General features: G+C 43.5%; 1 long non-coding RNA gene across 1 annotated transcript in view; it reads right to left on the reverse strand.

Moving 5' to 3' along the window:
- Positions 1–1,572: 1,572 nt before the first annotated feature.
- Positions 1,573–19,373, reverse strand: part of LOC138268064 (uncharacterized) — a 171,890-nt gene continuing 154,089 nt past the window's right edge. Inside the window, exon 3 of the long non-coding RNA XR_011199915.1 lies at positions 1,573–1,912. This is a non-coding gene — a long non-coding RNA (uncharacterized lncRNA). The remainder of the gene's footprint in view (positions 1,913–19,373) is intronic.

Raw genomic sequence — 19,373 nt, forward strand, 5'->3', positions numbered from 1 at the left:
TGCCCTCACCTGTAATATAGTGCACCCTGCCTTAGGGCTGTAAGGCCTGCTAGAGGGGTAACTTATCTATGCCACCGGCAGTGGATTAGGGACAGGGCACCGTGAGGGGAGTGCCATGTCGACTTTGTCTTTTCTCCCCACCAGCACATGCAAGCTGCCAGGCAGTGTGCATGCACTGAGTGAGGGGTCCCTTAGAGTGGCAAAATACATGCTGCAGCCCTTAGGGACCTTTCCTGGTCACAAGGCTCTTGGTACCAGGGGTACCTTTTACAAGGGACTTAACTGAGTGCCAGGGCTGTGCCAATTGGGTAAACAAAGGTACAGTTTTAAGGAAAGAACACTGGTGCTGAGGCCTGGTTAGCAGGGTCCCAGCACACTTTCAATCAAAGCTGGCATCAACCCTAGGCAAAAAGTGAGGGGGTAACCATGCCAACAATGGCATTTTCCTATACACATTACAATAATCAATCCTTGATGTAACCAGGGCCAGAACAGCTGATTTTCGTGCAGCTACAGGGATATAGGGGAAGACTTTCTAGAGTATCCTAATAACATTAAAGCAGGTTGATACCGTTGGATTCACCTGCAGGTAAAAAGCAAGGTGCTGGTCCACAATACCATCAAGATTTTTTGCTGATTTGGTAGGTAGAGGCAGGGTACCCAATATATCTGGCCACCAGTTACTGTTCCAAACTGAGGGTTGACCTCCAAAGGTAATAACCTCAGACCTATCTGCATTTAATTGAGAAGACGTTGAGTGGAAGGCTATCATAAGAACAGTTGGAAACACTGGAGAAGCATGATGAGTGCAAAACTACTAAAGATATTCTCATCAAGAAATATCAGAAAAACCAAAGTTCCAGAGGAATCCAGGGTAAATTTGATTTCTATTCAAAGCAACCTACGTTATGCATAAATTGTGCAATGGTGTGTGAACTGCCGATGGTGTGTATGGAATCTAAACAGGGATGTGTATGTGGGTGCGCGGACGTGTCTGTGCATACATATGTGGATGTGATAAGGATGAAGCGTGACTGAGTTGAAAGCTGAGTGCAATAGGATAGGGGATGGCACAGAGTTCTTCTGCAGTATGTTCGAAGCTATGTGTCAGTGGATTAAGCAGTGTTTGAAACAAGGTGTGCTGGCTGCTTTCCTGTATTTGGCCTAGACAAGGTTAAGAGCTGCTTACCTTCTTCTGTATCGACTTATTGTTTCAGGATCCCAGTACACAGTGGTACACAAGTTTTAGAGAAGATTATATGGATAGAAGTCGGAATGGAAACGCGTGAAAAGAGATGCTTTAATAGCTCAAAGTGGCGTAGCAAGGGTGCCATGCAAGCAAAGAAAATACCCCCTAACCTATGGCTTGATGTTAAAGGACAACTATAATTTGGGCGCAGTGGGACCCTCAGACTCGTGGTACAGGGTGCCACTGTACCTGCTGCACTGTAGATACCTACGTCCCAGTTCAACTATTAACACACAAAGCAGTGAAAGACACCTTAGCACCTGATGCGAAAGGAACAAACGTACGTTCACCTTCAGATTCAGTGCAAAATAAAATCGTGAAATAAAAGTCAGCTTTATTTTCCAATGCAATATATGACAGCTTTAAAAGTTTAGGCACAAGAATAACGTTGCGTGCAATTTGTAATAGAAAACATATTGATCCAAAAAGTACTGAAAAAGCAGCGCGACAGAACCCTGTTCCTGACGATGAAGCTTTGGTCCTGTTTATCGTGGCCTTCTCTCCGAACCTAAGGGCGCCGCCATCGCTGTGGACATTTTCCTCAAGGCCGCAGTTCGCGAACATTCTTTGTCGGTACGGAAGCAGGCAGGAAATGAAATATTAACTTCTTCAGAAAGAATGAATCCCAGGTATGTCGAAGCGCCGTTGGAAGCGCAAAAAAAACTGAAATGAAAGACAGACTGTCGTCAGTTCAGGAAATATGAGTTTAAAGCAGAAATAGGGAAGTGGGTTTAGGTGTCCCTTCGGCTGAGATTCAGTCACACGTGTTCCCACATCTGCTTCACTTTAAACACCATATTCAACAGTACAACTGCTGTCTGTTCAAGCAGATTATTTTTCCGCTATTGCCTTTTAGTACGTGCTGAGATTCTCGCATTCCTTAGATTTAAGTTATTTTAAAGATGTTTACTGTGGAAGTGTAATGCGGACCTTGCTCTGGCCTACACAGTGTAAATGTACCATTATCGTCTTTTTAACCTTTGTACTGCTGCGTTAATCTGAGTTACCTCTAGCCCACTGGTGTGTTTACCCGCATGTTGTACGGCGCTCTAGGTTTAAGTAAACGCAGAACAAAACAGAACGAAGAAATGTCATACTCTGTTAATTGCTCAAGTTTTCAGCAGGAAAAACCTGGAAAGACTCTCTTTGGCAATCAGTGCAAAACTCTGATTTTCAGGTGCTGACATGCATACGGGCATACCACGGCGCCCAAATCTGAACACCGATGCTCATTTTGGGGTTAGGAAATTTAGAATTTCACTCTGTTTTTTAACAAGACACTCGCTGGGTTCTACCTTCAGAAAACTTGAGAGCAGAAAGCTCAGCAAAGACAACATGCACAAGAGCAAATGGGTAATGAGTCAGTACGCTTCAGCCACTGGCTAATGTCACTCACTGTGAGTGATGGTTTTCTGCCCTATCACATGGAGCACATCCATAAGCAAAGTAGTTTGCTTCAGTTCCAGAGACTTCTATGGTAATGTGTGCTTTTTGAGACCAAAAATATTTTTACTTCTCCCATAAATAATGTTTGCCATAGACATGACCAAAAAGCAAGCATTGACAAAGTCAAAAGGCTCGAAGCCAACACCAGAGCTACTGTCTTTGCCAATGCTTGTTAATAATGATTTCTATCTGTGGTTCTGGCAATGCCTAGAAGTTGCCTCCTCATGATTAAATCACAAAATCACAAATGTACATAAGGTGTGCAAATTGCTGCTTTTCATTTTTGCCATTCGCTCTGGTAAGGCCTCCATGTGTGACGTGTTGCTGGAGCAGGTTTAAACAGTGAGTCCTGCATCTGTGCTTACTGCTTGACCCTCCCCCTATCCATTGGTCTTGCTTATAAATCAGGACTAGCGGGGTCAAAAACTGCATACCCACATTTGCAGGGGACATGTTGGACTTTCTAGATATGCTGGTTTAGCTTTGTAAATCAGCCTTACGATCGTAGTCTTTTATGTAATGTTACCTGCATTTTTTATAGCGCAGTATCACCCGTGAGGGTATTCTCGCACAGAAGCAAGTGTTTGAGGCTGACCTCGGGGGTGGCCTTTCTTAAAGAGCCAGGTCTTCAGCTTCTTGCAAAATTCAATAAGGAAGGATGGTGCTCTGAAGTGTTTGGGGGAGGTTGTTCCAGGCATTAGGAGCTATGTATGTGAAGGCTCGACCTCCTGATCTGCTTTTGTGTATGCGTGTGGTGTGTGCTAGTCAGACGCAGAGTAGAGGTGTCTAGAAGGTTGGTCTACATTTCGCTACAAAGAGGGACAGGTATGTTAATATTTATTCTGCAGATAAGACAACAAAACAGACAATAGTCAATCTACACTTTCAGGAATGCTGTTGTAGGATTCTAGGAAATTCATTTCTGCAGTCAATAGGAATGTCAGAGAGCAGTGAAAAAGCAGACTAGATCCATGGTTGGTGTGGTCATTGATGCTAACAGGTGATGTCACATATGGTTTAATTTCTGACGATACTCTATCTGCAGATTCTTCACATGTAGAATAATCCCAAGTGTCATACTGGATCTGGAAAGTTCAAAGCTCCCACATCACCGGTAGGGGGCGCTGGCTCCGTATCAGGAGCCAGAGGGACGTCTGATGATTTCACACAAGCCATATACTGCCCACACCAGTGCAACACCATCAAGTTTCTTTTTTCCTGCGCTTTCAACACAGATCTGGATCTCGTTCTCTCCTGACAGTCGACTGTTTCCCTCACAGCTTTTTTATCTCGAGCGCAATACTATGTCACATTCAAAACGGTCGGACTTTAAGCTTTGTAGGGATTGCGAGGGACTGATGGCTATGACGCACCCACATTCCCTATGTTCATGGAGCTTGGGATCGGACTGTGATTCCATTTCCCGTGCATCATGCCTCAGTATGAATCTATCAAGGAAAGCAAGGCCAAGTTGTTTATGGCCAGGGCCCATTAGAAAAGACGGACTTGTCAATATTCATGTTCCCATTTCAGGTCTCCTTTCTACTATTCCTCATGAACTAAGGAGAAAAAACAGGAAACACAAGAAACAATCTGGAAAAGGTAAGTCTCCCAAAGGACCCTGGACTCCCAAAGGATCTTTCTCCTGAGAGCTGGAGTTAGTAATGGTGGGGCCATCTGACTCTACTCTGGGGGGCTTCATGCCTGTAGCTCAGCCAGACATGAACTGTGAGTCGACTCCATTGGAATTGGTGCTTTACTTTCCGACGTCACCAGTGCCAGCTCCATTCCTGCTGGATCCATCTGTGCCAGCACCTAACACCATCTTTTTCAGAGTCCCCTGCACCAAGTACAAATCCAGCTGTGTTCCTTAATGCAATATTTGGCATTTTCGCCAGGCCTTGCAACCTTCAGGCTCCCCACCCGGACTACGAGCATCATTCGGTCTTCCCATGTTCATGCCAATTGCACCATACGGCATGGGAGCTGTAGCCCCAGCACCTGCACCAGCCTCCACACTAGTGCACAGCTACACAGTTCTGCCATTAGTGCCACCACCAAAGCCACCGGCACCTCTGCTGGAGCTGAGCTCTAACCCATTGTTGCTGCCTCCTCCGACTGCAGGGCACCCTCCTCAAATTAGGTCCAGGAGAAAGAGGTACAAAAGCTTATTGAAGTGCAATACTGTAGAAGAAGGATCCACAATCTCTTTCGTACAGACTCACTCATGTCATCATCCTATCCAGGATGATGATGGGGGCGAAAACCCCATGATATCCCCAGACTGTCCCCTGCCAGTGGCCTGTTCACTTTGCTGGAGCTGGCCATGGAATTTCCTGTCGGGCCTCCCACTGCAGAGGTTCTGTCATTCAACTCTGTGAAACATAGCTGAGGTTTTGAACCTACAATTACACTTTGTGGACATAAAAGCAAATGTACTCACTGAGGTTCTACTACCATTGAACCCCTTTTCGGAGCCATACTGCCTTTTAATGAGGCCTTGGTGGATCATATCATAGCAGCCTGGGAGAGGCTGTGCTCTGCATCTGCAGTAGTTAACAGACTAATGGTCAGATGCTATCGCCAAGGTCCTTGTGACCCATCATTTATTTCTGCTCACCCTTCTCCAGACAGTCTGGTAATTCAGGTATCTGCTCTTCAGGGCAGGTACATGACATGTTTCCTTTAGATCCCTTGGACAGAGAATCCAAAACGTTAGAGGTATGTTGTATGAAGATATTTTCAGCTGGCAGCATGACCTTGAGGTACCTGAATACAAATAGCCTTTTATCCTGCTAGGTAAACACTCTGTGGGACATGGCCCGAATGATGCTACCTCATGTTCTTGGAGATATGAAGCACACTTTCGGGAAGCATCAGTATCAGACGCCACACCTGGCTCAGGACCTTGGTCTTTACATCAGATGAGAAATCTAATTTGATGGACCTACCCTTTGACGGAACTTGTCTATTTGGGAACAAAGCAGATGTTTCTTCGGAAAGATTTAAGTCCAGTAAGGCAACATCCTGCTCTTTGGGTCTTCAACAGCCTGAAGCCAAAAAAAGGGACTACAAGCACTTTCATTACTTTTATAACTCTTGGGGATTTGCCAGGAGTTTCACTTTCGACAAAGGAAACCCTATCACACTCAGATGCAACAGCCCCATAACCCACTGACTCTGCCAGTACAGGCCTAGAGGCAGTTAAGAGCCATGGATCCTTCCAGCAGGAATCCTCTACCTCCTCCCCTTTTTCCCAGATATGCAGTCTTACTTCTCTCCCCCTGCCTCATTTGGAGCCTCTGGGAGGGCAAGTGTCCTTCTTTCTTCTGGTTTGGAAGGCCATGACTTTGGATCAATGGGTCCTTCAAATAGTGGAAAGAGGTTCCACCCTTCCCTTCCTTCTGGCCCCTCACCCCCACCTTCCCCCCCCACTCCAGACCATTTTGCCATCCTTCATCAAGAAGTGGCAGCACTCCTGAAGAAAGGAGCACTGGAGTTAGTGCTGGAGCAGGAAAAGTACAAGTATGCTACTTCTGTTATTTTCTTGTGCCCAAAAAGGACGGTGGTCTTTATCTGATCCTGGACCTCAAGAGTTGAACTTCTTCAGTAAGGAGAAGTTCAAGATGGTGACCCTAACCTAAGTGTTGGAGATGGGAGACTGGATCGTGTCACTCGACCTGCTGGATGCGAAGTTCCACATCCCCATCTTGCAGTCACTTCTGAATTATTTGTGCGTAGTGGGTTCTATGCATTACTAGTTTGCAGTAGTCCTGTTTGGGTTAACATTGGCACCTTGAGTCTTCACCAAAGTGATGGCAGAAGTTGCACCCCATCTCAGATAGTCAGGCTTTTTGATTTTCCCATATCGTGATGACTGCCTGATCAAAGCTGGGTCGCCACAGGTGGTGTCACACCATTTGAAGTCAACAGTGATCCCTCTGTTCGACCTGGGCTTTCCCACTAATGAGCCCCAATCTCACCTAAGTCCCTCCCACCGACTCCAGTACTGGACACCATCTTTCTCCGTGCCCTTTTCCCAACCCAAAGGGTTGCAGACATAAAGAAGATGGTCCAGTTTTTCCAAAAAGGTGCACAAATTCCGGTCTTGAAGGTACTGTGATTCCTAGGTCTGCTGGCTCCCTGCATTTTTCTAGTCACACATGCACATTGACGGATGTGGGTCCCGCAGTGGTGCATCCAAGGGCAGTTACTACTGTACGGGGGGACCAGTCACACTCCATTGTGATCTACCCCAGCACTATGGCAGAAGTAGTTTGGTGGTGAAATGAGGCAAACCTGAGTTGCAGAATGGCCTTTTTTCCCTCTCCAACTGTGGCTACAGTAGTGCCCGATGCTTCCACCTAAGGATGAGGAGCTAACCAGGAAGATCTGGAGATCAGACACGTCTGGTCTTTGGAAGACAAGTTGTCCACATCAACCTGTTGGAACTGCGAGCGATTCGGTTGCTGCTCAAGGCTTTCCTCCTCTCCATTCAAGGTCAGTCCATTCAGATCTTGACAGACAACACAACAGCGATGTGGTATGTGAACAAGGGAGAGCAGGGTCTCACCTGCTGTGCCTGGAAGTGTTGAAACTTTTCTTCGACAAACCACCAAGGGATCTGGCTCACTGCCAATCACCTATTAGGGGCACTGAATATCAGAGCCGAGAGCCTGAGCTGGTGTTATCTTACCAATCAGGAGTGGCGTCGTCTACTGGAAGTAGTCCAGGACATCTTCTCCCAGTGGGGCACTTCTCAGGTGGACTTGTTTGTCTCTTCAGAAAACGACCAATGCCAGTAATTCTGTGTCCCCCAGGATTCATTGAAGGGATCCTTGGGGAAAGTGTTTCATTGATGTGTGAGATTCAATTTGTATTATGCATCTCCACCCATACCATTAATTCCTCCAGTTCTGAAGAAGATTTGCCAAGATCGGGCCCAAGTCGTTCTATCTGCAACTAATTGGCCAAGGAGGGTATGTTACGCAGAACTTTGGCGCTTTTCCTGGAGTTCCTTTCAGGTGCCATGGGAAGTGGTTGACATCATTCTTGCAGCATGTTGCCCTCCGCTAAATCTGCTTACTGTGGAAGATGGAGCAGATTTGTTGCATGGACAATTACATAGACTGTTTGCAGGCCAAGTTATCCCAGATTCTGCTATTTGCTATTTTCCTTGCCGATAGGGGGTTGTGTGTACTGTTAAGGGGTATTTAGCACCATTGTCAGTGTTCCTTTGTCTGCCAGATTGGTCTTGCAGTATTTCCTGATGTAACCATCCATCAACCCTCCTCCTGTGGAATGTATCCTACAGCTGAGGTATCTGCAGATACAATTATCCATCAGAAAAAAAAGTTACACATCTGCAGTAGTGATCTTTCTGGTCAATACCCCATTTACCTGCAGATTCCTCACTGACTCGTCAGCCTCCCCATTTGGTGGACAGTTAAAGGAAAAGGTTAATAAGATCCCAAATATATGTATATTTTGGCACTGCACTACTTTAACAATATCAGTCCATACGCTCACGTCAGAGATTGAAAATGTTGTTACACTAGGGTGGGTGCTAAATGGCTTTGGTTACATCATCTGACTCCAGCATTAAAGTGGAGCCTGCACCACCTACAGGCAATGTGACAGCTTTAAAGTTTCCAGATTCAGACTGGCCCCTGAAAATATTCTCCAGGTGAGGAATCTGCAGGTTATCCAATAGAAAGATTGTTACTTCGGGTAAGTAATGTTTTCTTCTTTCATCTATCCACTTAAAAGAGTACACAAACTCAGTTTAATGCAGAAGGGTAAGTGTAAGATAAATTAAAAGCAGAAAAACGAAAAGATGCTACTGCCTAAACTTGCCAGGTATGTAGACAAGTAATATTAAACATAAGAGGGCATCATTGTTTTAAAGTTCCAAGGCAACTGCCAGATCTAGAAGCAATGTCTTGGCTGTCTTGAAGTAACAAAAACAATGATACATTGTGAACAATACTATTCCAAGGTAGCTGTTCAGAAAACATCAGGCTGGGCAGCCATAGATGAATGCTAAAGTGTAAGCCAAGGTGGCCACGTAATGCTTCTAAACAGGATGGCCATCTTCGAACAGTAAAACAGTGACACACTGTACACAATACCATTTCAAGACAGCTATCCAATGTACAAATAGTGGCCACACAGGATGCAGCACACTGCAGATGAAATGAGGAGAAAGCATGCATCCCAGTTGTGTGTCTGGGGAGCTGCAGCATGCTCAAAAGGGAAAATTAATCAAATAAAGAGGACCTATAAAAGTAAAAAATGGAAAACTAAGACTGACCACTAGCCCAGACAATAAAGCACACTCATTTTCAGGTGAATGCACAATGTGATCAAGTCAAACGGTGTGCCTCACACTGAAAAAGAATCAGTGGTAGAAACAGGCTAACCGATTGTCCCATGTGGTATGCTGTCATGGGAAGCAGCAGAATTAGAATGATACTTGAACAGACAGAAAAGGGTTGACCAAAAGACCACATATGTATGTATCTATGTAGAGTTTTTTTTTAAACAAGGGCATGGCAGACACTACCCCATCTTAGAATGTCTAACAAGGATTACTACAGTACTAATCTGCTACTCAAAGGGTTTGTCCGATGACATAACCAACACTAACACCCTTATCTACCACAGTAATCCATGGAGTGAAATACAGGTCAACAGGCTTTAACCCAGAGCAATAACAATCCACACTTAAAGGATATTGAATTTAACATATTATTTTCTCACAAAATAAGTCTGGCCCGCTACATTTGTTGAAATGTTCATATTGAAGAGATAAGACCTACGGCTTCTAACAGCCCTTTTTCTAATGAACCAATCAGGCTTGTAGCCTTTCTCACTGGCATGTCGCCACAAGAATCTCAGGCCATATGTATTCTGCATGAGCTTTTCCACAGGGCATCACTTACAGTCCAATGTACATAATTACAGTTGGCAAAGCAATATACAAGCCTTCCTAAAATGGGAAAAAAGGACTCCTCAAGTGCAACCACCTAACCCTCTGTGGTTTGTGACAGGGGTAGCCAACACCAATTCCTTAACACACTGTGGTAATCTGTGACTCCCTGTAACAAAATACCTATCCACAAGCTTTAACACAGTGTAATAGCAATCCACCCGTAAAGGCCTAGTGACTTAAATGTGGCTTTAACAATAAATCAATCAGGTCTGCTGCCTTTGTCATAGTAAACTGATCAGACGTATAGCCATGTTCAGTGGCTTGTATCCATACCCAACTCAGCACTGCTCTGTTAAGCATACATTTTCCAACAAGGCAAAAAGTGCAATACAAGCACTCTTTTTCAGTGGAAGTACACACAATCTACCCAACAAAATCTACACTCTGGACAATCAGTGTTTGGCTGGAGCTATAGCCCCTCTCAGTTGTTATAAGGTTACAAATAGGTACAAAATTACAACGTAACCTTACCTACAGTTGCATTCGCTAAATCGCTAAACTTGTAACACTATATATATATATATATATATATATATATATATATAGTACACTGTCCGCCAAACCCTAAGTCCACCAGCTCAATTATGAGCCAGGTCACTTTCAGTTTTTCTGACGGTGTTGCCCCTCCTGGCTGTGCCATTGGAAAACGTACTTCAGTGGATCGACAGAGAAGGGGCTGTCAAAGTAGCCCCCTATTTAGCGCAGACAGTCTGATGCCTTTTTTTCTGTGAGTTGCTTGTGTCCGCAAACAGAAAAAAAAATAGTGACTCCGACAGCCTGGTAGAAAAATTGCATGGTCTGGGGACAATAGTTTTTTGTTTTTCAGAAAAAAAGACCAGCTTTGGGAGTTTGTTTCTGAAAAACTAATTCGTTTTATGGGGTTATGTTATACTTAGCACAGACCATGTTGTGATTGACATCAAAGCAACTTGCAGTCTGGCATGATTGCACCCGGTGCCCATGTACAGAAAGCAGACTTTTTAATATATATATATATATATTTTTTTTTTTTCAAAACACACAGTTAATAAAAACTGCAATACTGCACTCCAGGAGGAAAATTTTTCCTTTATTGTAGTCAGAAAAAGTCACCATCCATCCATGGTGATGGATGGTGACTTTTTTTTTTACTGCAATAAAGGAAAAAGAGAAAAAGAATTTTCCTCCTGGAGTGCAGTATTGCAGTTTTTATTAACTGTTTGTTTTGAATTTGTGGGAGGAAAGGTCCATTCCTAAAATCTGCACCAGCATGAAATAGCGCGCCAAAAGGTGGACCAATTTGTTTGTTTATATATATATATATATATATATATATATATATATATATATATATATATTTTTTTTTTTTTTTCACTAAAAAAACAGGGTTAGTTAGGTTCATGTTTTACTGATACAAAACCATAGAAATTCAGCAGTTACAGTTATACTTATATTAAGAAACTATAACTCGTAGCCTAAAGTTACTTAACGGCACAGGTTAGTTTCTTAAGATAAGTATAATTATACCTGTAACTGCTGCATTTCTATGGTTTTGTGTGGGTAAGACATGAACCTAACTATAACGTCCCTGTATATGTAAAGTAACATATAATTACCATACTTTAATTCAACCACAGCCCTGCACGGCCTTCAATAGCTAAAAGAATGTCCCATGTTTTTTCAAACTGGGACTGTTTTGAGCTTGTAAGGACATACTGTACAAGTGTTTTGCAAGGTATGGGAGATTACATGAAGTTGAGCTTGCTGCATGCACCCCTAATGTGTATGTATAATCACAGTATGAAAGCCGTATTCTTTATTCTTTGAAGAGCATCTAGGTAGCATACCAAAGTTGCAAAGAAAGAAACCGAGTTTGCTTTGAGTTTAATCATATTTTAGAAAGAAAGCAAATAGAAATCTGATTATTTTCCTTTATTTGCTTTTACAGATGTAAGCCTCCTTCCAATACTGTTTAATTGATTGACTGTGATTTAGTCTTCACCTGAATTTCACAATCGTGAGAGAGTTTGAAGTAATGGAGTTCTAGGCGGAGTAGCATTGTGTATGCAGCAAAACAACTGCAACTAGAAGGATGGAGGCACAGTTTGCTGTAGTAGCTGACTCTAGGTGTCCGGTTGGTTTCTCAGGTGAGAATAGTCTGTCCTCGATAGACCGTGTGGGTTATAAAAAGAGCTTTGCAGTTTCATTTTTCCTAAATCAGTAGCCAGTGGTGTTCAGTCAAGTTGGGTGATTAAGGGACTAATTTAGAGTTTGGCGGACACTGTACCCTGCCTCAAACATAACGGAGTACACTGTCCGCCAAACCCTAAGTCCACCAGCTCAATTATGAGCCAGGTCACTTTCAGTTTTCTGACGGTGTTGCCCCTGCTGGCTGTGCCATTGGAAAACGTACTCCAGTGGATCGACAGAGAAGGGGCCGTCAAAGGAGCCCGCTATTTAGCGCAGACAGTCTGATGCCTTTTTTTCTGTGAGTTGCTTGTGTTCGCAAACAGAAAAAAATAGTGACCCGACACCCTGGTAGAAAAATTGCATGGTCTGGGGACAACAGTTTTTTGTTTTTCAGAAAAAAATACCAGCTTTGGGAGTTTGTTTCTGAAAAACAAATACGTTTTATGGGGTTGTGTTATGCTTAGCACAGACCATGTTGTGATTGACATCAAGGCGACTTGCAGTCTGGCATGATTGCACCCGGTGCCCATGTACAGAAAGCAGACTTTTTTCCATTTTTTGTTTTACAAATGACAGAGTTTTGAAGCATAGCACCATGGTTTGGTCTCTTCTGTGTTACAGTAGGGTTATGGCCGAGATGGAAGAATAAGAAGGTTTCACAAATATGAGACACAAGAAAAAACAAGAAATGCCAATGCTGATAGCCTCAGTGTTGGCTGCCTCTCTTTTGGCTTTGTCAAAGCTTGTTTTATTTTGTCATCGTTTTTACAAATCTCTATTGCTGGGGAAGCTGCTGGGCCATAGGAATTTCAGGCATTTAAGGGAACTACTTTGTGTGTGGATTGTTTCTTTTGAAAGAGCTAAATGCCATCAATCACATTGAAGGTAGCCAGTGGCTGAAGTGGGCGACCCACTGCTTCTGCTGTATGCTGTAGTAGGTAGAAGAAAAATGTGAATAACATACCATTGAGTTAGCTGAAAGCTTGTATAAGAATACTGCATATATGATTTTAGCAAAATCAAAAGGTCTTGTCTAAGGCAAGCCCTAAAACTGAGAAACGAAGGAGAAATATGTTGCATGCCTAGTGTTTGTTGTATGACTTTTGTCATCTTGTTTCATTCCGTTAATATTTCCTCTCATTTTTTATCAATTTTAACTGTGTGGCAATGTGTGTGAATAGAGAAATTACAACGAATTGAGGTGAATCATTAGTCTGCAGTAGAGACAATGTTTTTTTTAACTATTGGCTTGTCGCACAAAAATTAAAAACTATATGTGTGAAAATATTGGTGTAGAATGCAGCAGTGTCTCAATCATGTAATCATGTGGACTTCTGCGGGACCAGTAGGGATTCTAAAATGGAAACCAAGGCATAAACACGTATTTCAAACCCGTGAAGGCCCTAACATAGCGCGCTCTAGTCGTCAGAAGCATGGCAGGCATCTTCGGGACTCAAGAACAACACATTCCCTCCAAATGTCGCTTGTTAATATGGTGTTATTATGCCATCGGTCTGTCAACCCTATTCTTTATTGAATGCAGCACAGACGTGCTGTAAACACAGCCAAGAAGCAACGTGCTCACGATGCCTCATGAACACTAGAGACTTGTTTTGTATGTAGCACAGTCGTATCGTCAACGCAATCCAGATGGAACACAAATACAGTACAGATGTATCATGAACACGGTAGAGGCTTGTTTTGTACGTAGCACTGACGCACCGTGAACACAATCGATAAGTAACATAAACATAATACAGATATATCATGAAAACGGTACAGACTTGTTTTATACGCAGCAAAGAGCTAATGTGAAGTGTCTGTCAGATTTCACTGGGACTTCTACATGCCCACACTGACAAAAACACACAGACTCGCTGGTCTGTTTGAAGCCTTAAAGATGTTATTTTGGTTTGAAAAGTTTTGCGTTTTAATTACCCCTAACAATCTGCACTCCTCTCATTCCACTGGCCCTTAAGCCCCCCTCGTGCCCTGCTTCTCACATAGGGCCATAATTACAAGCCCCTTGAGCCTCCTTGCTTCACATTAGCATCATTTTTTTACGCTAATGTGGTGTTAGGTAGGCATTTCTGCCGTCATATTTACAAAGTGGTGCAATGCTTGTATTGCACCACTTTGTAACCCCTTGCAGCCATGATATGCCTGCGACAGGCATAATATATGCAGGGGTACATTCCAGGGCTGGGAGGCCCGAAAAAATGCCGCAGTGAAATTTACAAGATTTCACTGCGCCTTTTTGTGCATCATTTTTTAAGCCTGCTCTGAGCAGGCGTTAAAATGACTCACCCATTATGTTTAATGGGCCTCCCTGTGCTTTGCTGCACTAGATTCAAAATGTTTGACGCTAGTCTAGCAAATTCCCACAATAGTGTAAAAAATGTGACGGTCGTGCTAAAAACTGCCATGGCGCACCATATTGTACATACAAAAAGAACAGATGATGGACGGAATGCTGAACTATGCAGACATTCACCCCCAGTCGTGTGGCCTGGCAGTTCGGGCTGGTGTGTTCCCATGGGGAACAGACTCAAGACTGATTTGCATATGGCTGGGCCCAAACTGCAATGGCATGGCAAGCAAAAAAACTGATGGATTAAACCCAGATCTGTGACTGGGGGTGAATGTTTGATTTGCTCTGCATTCCGTCCATCATCTGCTGTTTTTGAATTTGTTGCCCCAAGTGGGAAGGGTATGCCCAGACGTAGATCCCATGCTTGCTATGCCACCAGATTCAAGCTAGGTTGGCTGATGAAGGGTGATATCCTGAAACCGTTTCCTGAATGCTTGTTTCTGGTCCAGGGAAGAACTGGCCTGGTAATTCAGGCTGGACTGTTCCCATGGGGAACAGGGTCAAGACTGATTTGCATATGGCTGGGTCCAAACTGGAATGGCATGGCAAGCAAAAAAAACGATGGCTTAAACCCAGATCTGTGACTGGGGGTGAATGTTTGATTTGCTCTCCATTCTGTCCATCATCTGTTGTTTTTGCATATTGTAAATACAGCACAACCATGGTGTCGTTAGGTGCCTGTAAGGGGGAGGGGGGGCGCAAGAAAAGTGGTGCATTGGCACATCATCTATGATGCACCACTTTCTTGTAAATATGCCCTATAATGTGTTAATAAGTTGTCCCAGTGTGGTTGTTGGGAGATCTGAAGTTCACCCATTCCCCCATCATACTGACCAAGCTACGCCCCTGGTTTATGCAGAACACAGACTTATTTTGAATGGAGTTGAGACGCAACATAAGCACACTACACGTGTGTCATGGATGCAGTAGAGACGTGTTTTATAAATAGGACAGGCATACTGGGAACTTAGTCGCAGCGTGAGTACAGTACAGATATTTTGAAAACGCAGGAGCCATGCAGTTTACATGCAGCACAGAGACGTTTTGAGGGTTTTAAGGTATGGGAAAAGTGGGTAATTAATTACCCAGACCGCCCCCCCCCACAACCCTCCATTGGCCTCCTCTCAAGAAATTAACTTTCTCTCTCTAGCTCACCTCTGGCTATTCATGTACCTCGACCTATCTCCTCTCTTCCTACCTCTCTCTTTTTCTCGGTCTCTCTTTTTTCACTGTCAACATAAGCATTTTTTGAGGCCCTGGAAAGACGTGTTTCAACTGTCTTTGTGTGACCCGATTTCTGAAGGTTTGGTGAACTTCATTTGTTCTTCAATTAGCAGAAAGTGAGTAGTGAAATTCAAAATTGTTACAAGGGCCCCAAAATATGCCTTGCCTGGGGCCCCAAACATCATTAAGACGACACAGATAAAGCACAAACTTAGCATGAATTCAGTTGAGGCATAATGTAAATACATTCAGACGTATCATCCATGCCATAAAGAGACATAAGTTAAAGGAACCATCAAATATCATTTAAACACAATACATGTGCCATAAATAGAAGAAAAGACATAACATAGGCACATCAAGGATGTATCGTGAATATAGTACAGGGATATCCTGAAATCGTTATGGGAATGTGTTTTGCAAATGTCACTGTATGGATATTGGTGAAATATAGAATAATGTTGGTCAGCAAAGAAACATACTGTTGCAGAAAGGGCAGCAAAAGGTGGAGCATCCAGTGTAAAGCTGGAAACCTAATAGGATATGTTGGAACAACAGCACAGACGAAATTAGTCAGAAGAGATAGAGCTGGTCTTCTTCTATTGTAACAGTCTTCCTCAGGGCACCTGCATGGACTCTTATTTCATGGTTATTATTTATCATTTAACAATTATATAATGCTTCTGTAGCATTGCCAGTATTAAGGTGCTTTAAATAGAACTCAATTTAGCGTGGTTCGGATACAGGAAGCATGTCAGATTATGAATTATAATGCAGATCTCGTTTACTTAGGAGCAGTAAACACTTGCTTTCGAGCACAGCTTTGGTTACTGGCACTCATCTCATTCTTTTACAAATTAGGCACTGAATGGATTTCAATGAAAGTTGAAGTAAGAATAGCTGAATCCTTACTGTTCTTTTGGAAAAAACTGAAAATGTCTTTCTTCAAAAAATATCTGATCTAAGACGGTTCTCTTGTCGCCCTTATTATATCTTGAATTGAATTTCTTGTCTCAAATATTCCGTCTCTTATATCCCTTCCCCACGCCTGTCCCTATTTGTTTCAAAGTATATCAACATCATCAACAAAGTACTTGATTGTTATACCTCGCCCGTTGCATTGAGTACTTGATTGTTATACCTCGCCCAAGCATTGATGCCCTCGGCAAGAGTGTGCTGTAAGAAAGCATAAATGCAATAAAACCAGTTCAAAAAGAGGCAGAAGTCTTGGTGTTTTAGATGGTTTTAAAACAGAGAGGAATAGGTTTTGCTGTTGATGTCAACAGGCAAAGTATTTCCAGAATTATTTGCAGCACCTGCAAAAGAATGTTTTGGGGCAAATAGATTCGAGAGGCACCCTTGGTCAGTTATGATAGGCTCCATTTCTTGAGTTCTTCTCGTGTTTGTATTTATGTGGCTAGACTGTGTGTAAAAACGCTCTGAAGTAGCTCTACTGAAAGCTTGGGTGATAAAAGGTGCAACGTAACTATATAAGACGCCCAGGTTGCAAGCATTCTGCCTGGGTGCACAAAGGAGCCTCAGGGTTGGTTGGTTGGCATAACAGTCAAATGTGATGACCAAAGATTTTCCTAGGTTGAAAAGCAAGACTTCGGCATTGGCAGACTTCAAGAAGAGTCAGCCAATCACCATATCCATAAGATGTGCTGCAAGTACACGCCACCACAACTCCATTCTTTTGTAAATCTTCAGAAGGTTCATTTTGCTCATCATGTTTTCTCAGAAATGTTAAACATTATTATTGACATAATGCTTAAATGTTATGTTGGCCTCTACCCCACCATCCTGCAGCTGCACGTTCCATGGTGGAAGCGTGGAGGTTTATAGTTCTTGGGTTCTAGACGTGTTTCCAGCTTTTATTAGATTGTCTTCTCACATCTCAACACTTAATTGAAAAAAAATAAAGTTCTAAACACGAATCAGTAAAATATTGTACCATATTATAGTTCTGTCTACACAGGAGTGAAGACAAGGAAGGGTTGCAATGCATCATCATGTCAATCTACTTGCTTAAAAAAGTGTGAGTCGTTTTTGCATTTTTTTTTCATTTGTAGGGACGAGCGTTCACGGACTTCACTTAACAGCTGGAATAGAGCACATTTCCTAATATTAGTGTAGATGTTTAGTTATAGAGCAAATCCAATAGCTATTACATTACTATTATTACCTACATACAAACATAAGAAACACGGGAGGCACAATACCTACTAACATTAATATTATACACAAAGATTATTTCTTCAGATAAAAGAAACACCCTCATTATGTAGGTATAGCTAGGTGCCCAAAAGCAAAGAAGCTAGCAAAGGGCTAACAAAAACAATTGGTGTCCTTAAAAGAGGAAAAACAGTCAATGGTAGGCCAAACATGCCATCATACAAGGCATATAGGTGGTCATTCCAACCCTGGCGGTCAATGACCGCCTGGTTGGAGGACCGCGGGAGCACCGCCGACAGGCCGGCGGTGCTCCCAAGGGCATTCCGACCGTGGCTGTAAAGCCGCGGTCGGACCGGCAACACTGGCGGTCTCCCGCCAGTGTACCGCCGCCCTTTTGAATCCTCCAAGGCGGCGCAGCTAGCTGCGCCGCCGAGGGGATTCCGACCCCCCCTACCGCCATCCAGTTCCCGGCGGTCCGCCCGCCGGGAACCGGATGGCGGTAGGGGGGGTCGCAGTGCCCCTGGGGGCCCCTGCAGTGCCCATGCCACTGGCATGGGCACTGCAGGGGCCCCCGTAAGAGGGCCCCTACAAGTATTTCACTGTCTGCTTGGCAGACAGTGAAATACGCGACGGGTGCAACAGCACCCGTCGCACCTTCCCACTCCGCCGGCTCGATTACGAGCCGGCATCCTCGTGGGAAGGGAGTTTTTCCCTGGGCTGGCGGGCGGTCTTTTGGCGACCGCCCGCCAGCCCAGGGGAAAAGTCAAAATACCCGCTGCGGTCTTGCGACCGCGGTACGGTATTTTGACGGCGGGACTTTGGCGGGCGGCCTCCGCCGCCCACCAAGGTCCGAATGAGGGCCATAATCTTTAGCAATTTTCTGTTAAATGAAAACCCACAGCCTAGCTAGATATAAATGTTGGGTTTCTTTAGATTTGTTAATGGTTTCCTTCAGATGCCCCCATCTGTTTCCTCACCAAATGTATTAACTTGTACTGGCCCTAGTACCATACTCTGAGGGACTCCTCCTACCACCATCACGACAGTTGTTGCTTCCTTTATGAATTGGTTGGTGGTTCAACAACAATGCAAGGCATCATCTGGAGAAACCAAAAAGTCACTACTGAAAAGACGATTAATTCACCCTGCAGTGGTTTGAACACAATGATCTCAATATGTGCTTTTCTCTTTGCACTCCCTCCAGATCATATGCCCCGACTCAGACTATATTTTTACCACTGTTGCCTCGATTATGATAAGTGGTGCATTCTTTTTTGCACCTAGTAATTAACAGGGCTTTCGATTTATATCTGTTGCGTCTTTTATAGGGGCACTTGTTATCGAAACCTGTGTGTCTCCTTTCTTACTCTGATTTCCCACAAAACCACCACAGAAGTTAGGATTCAATGGGCACCCTGCTCCTGATTACAAGTTTAGGGCTAAATTCCAATCCCAGTGATCTGAATTCAAAGTTGTGTGATAATTATTAGTCCCTCCATTTTTTCCTTACAGGTAAGGGTAGGTCAAACGTGCCAACATTTAGTAGAAGAGTTGGCCTACAAAAAAACGTGATAATGATCCACACTTCTTGAGGTCTAAATGCACCCCTAAATCTATTTTTCAGTATAAACTGTACAAAAACGTAACTAGGTTACTTCCATTATTTTAGTTGGGTGCTGTTTTCTGAAAGTATTCTTAACCTTCATCCTAATATGTCTTATGAATTACTTAAAGACCTTTGACCT

The sequence above is a fragment of the Pleurodeles waltl genome, chromosome 12 (genome assembly GCF_031143425.1).
Source record: "Pleurodeles waltl isolate 20211129_DDA chromosome 12, aPleWal1.hap1.20221129, whole genome shotgun sequence".
Lineage (NCBI taxonomy): Eukaryota > Metazoa > Chordata > Amphibia > Caudata > Salamandridae > Pleurodeles > Pleurodeles waltl.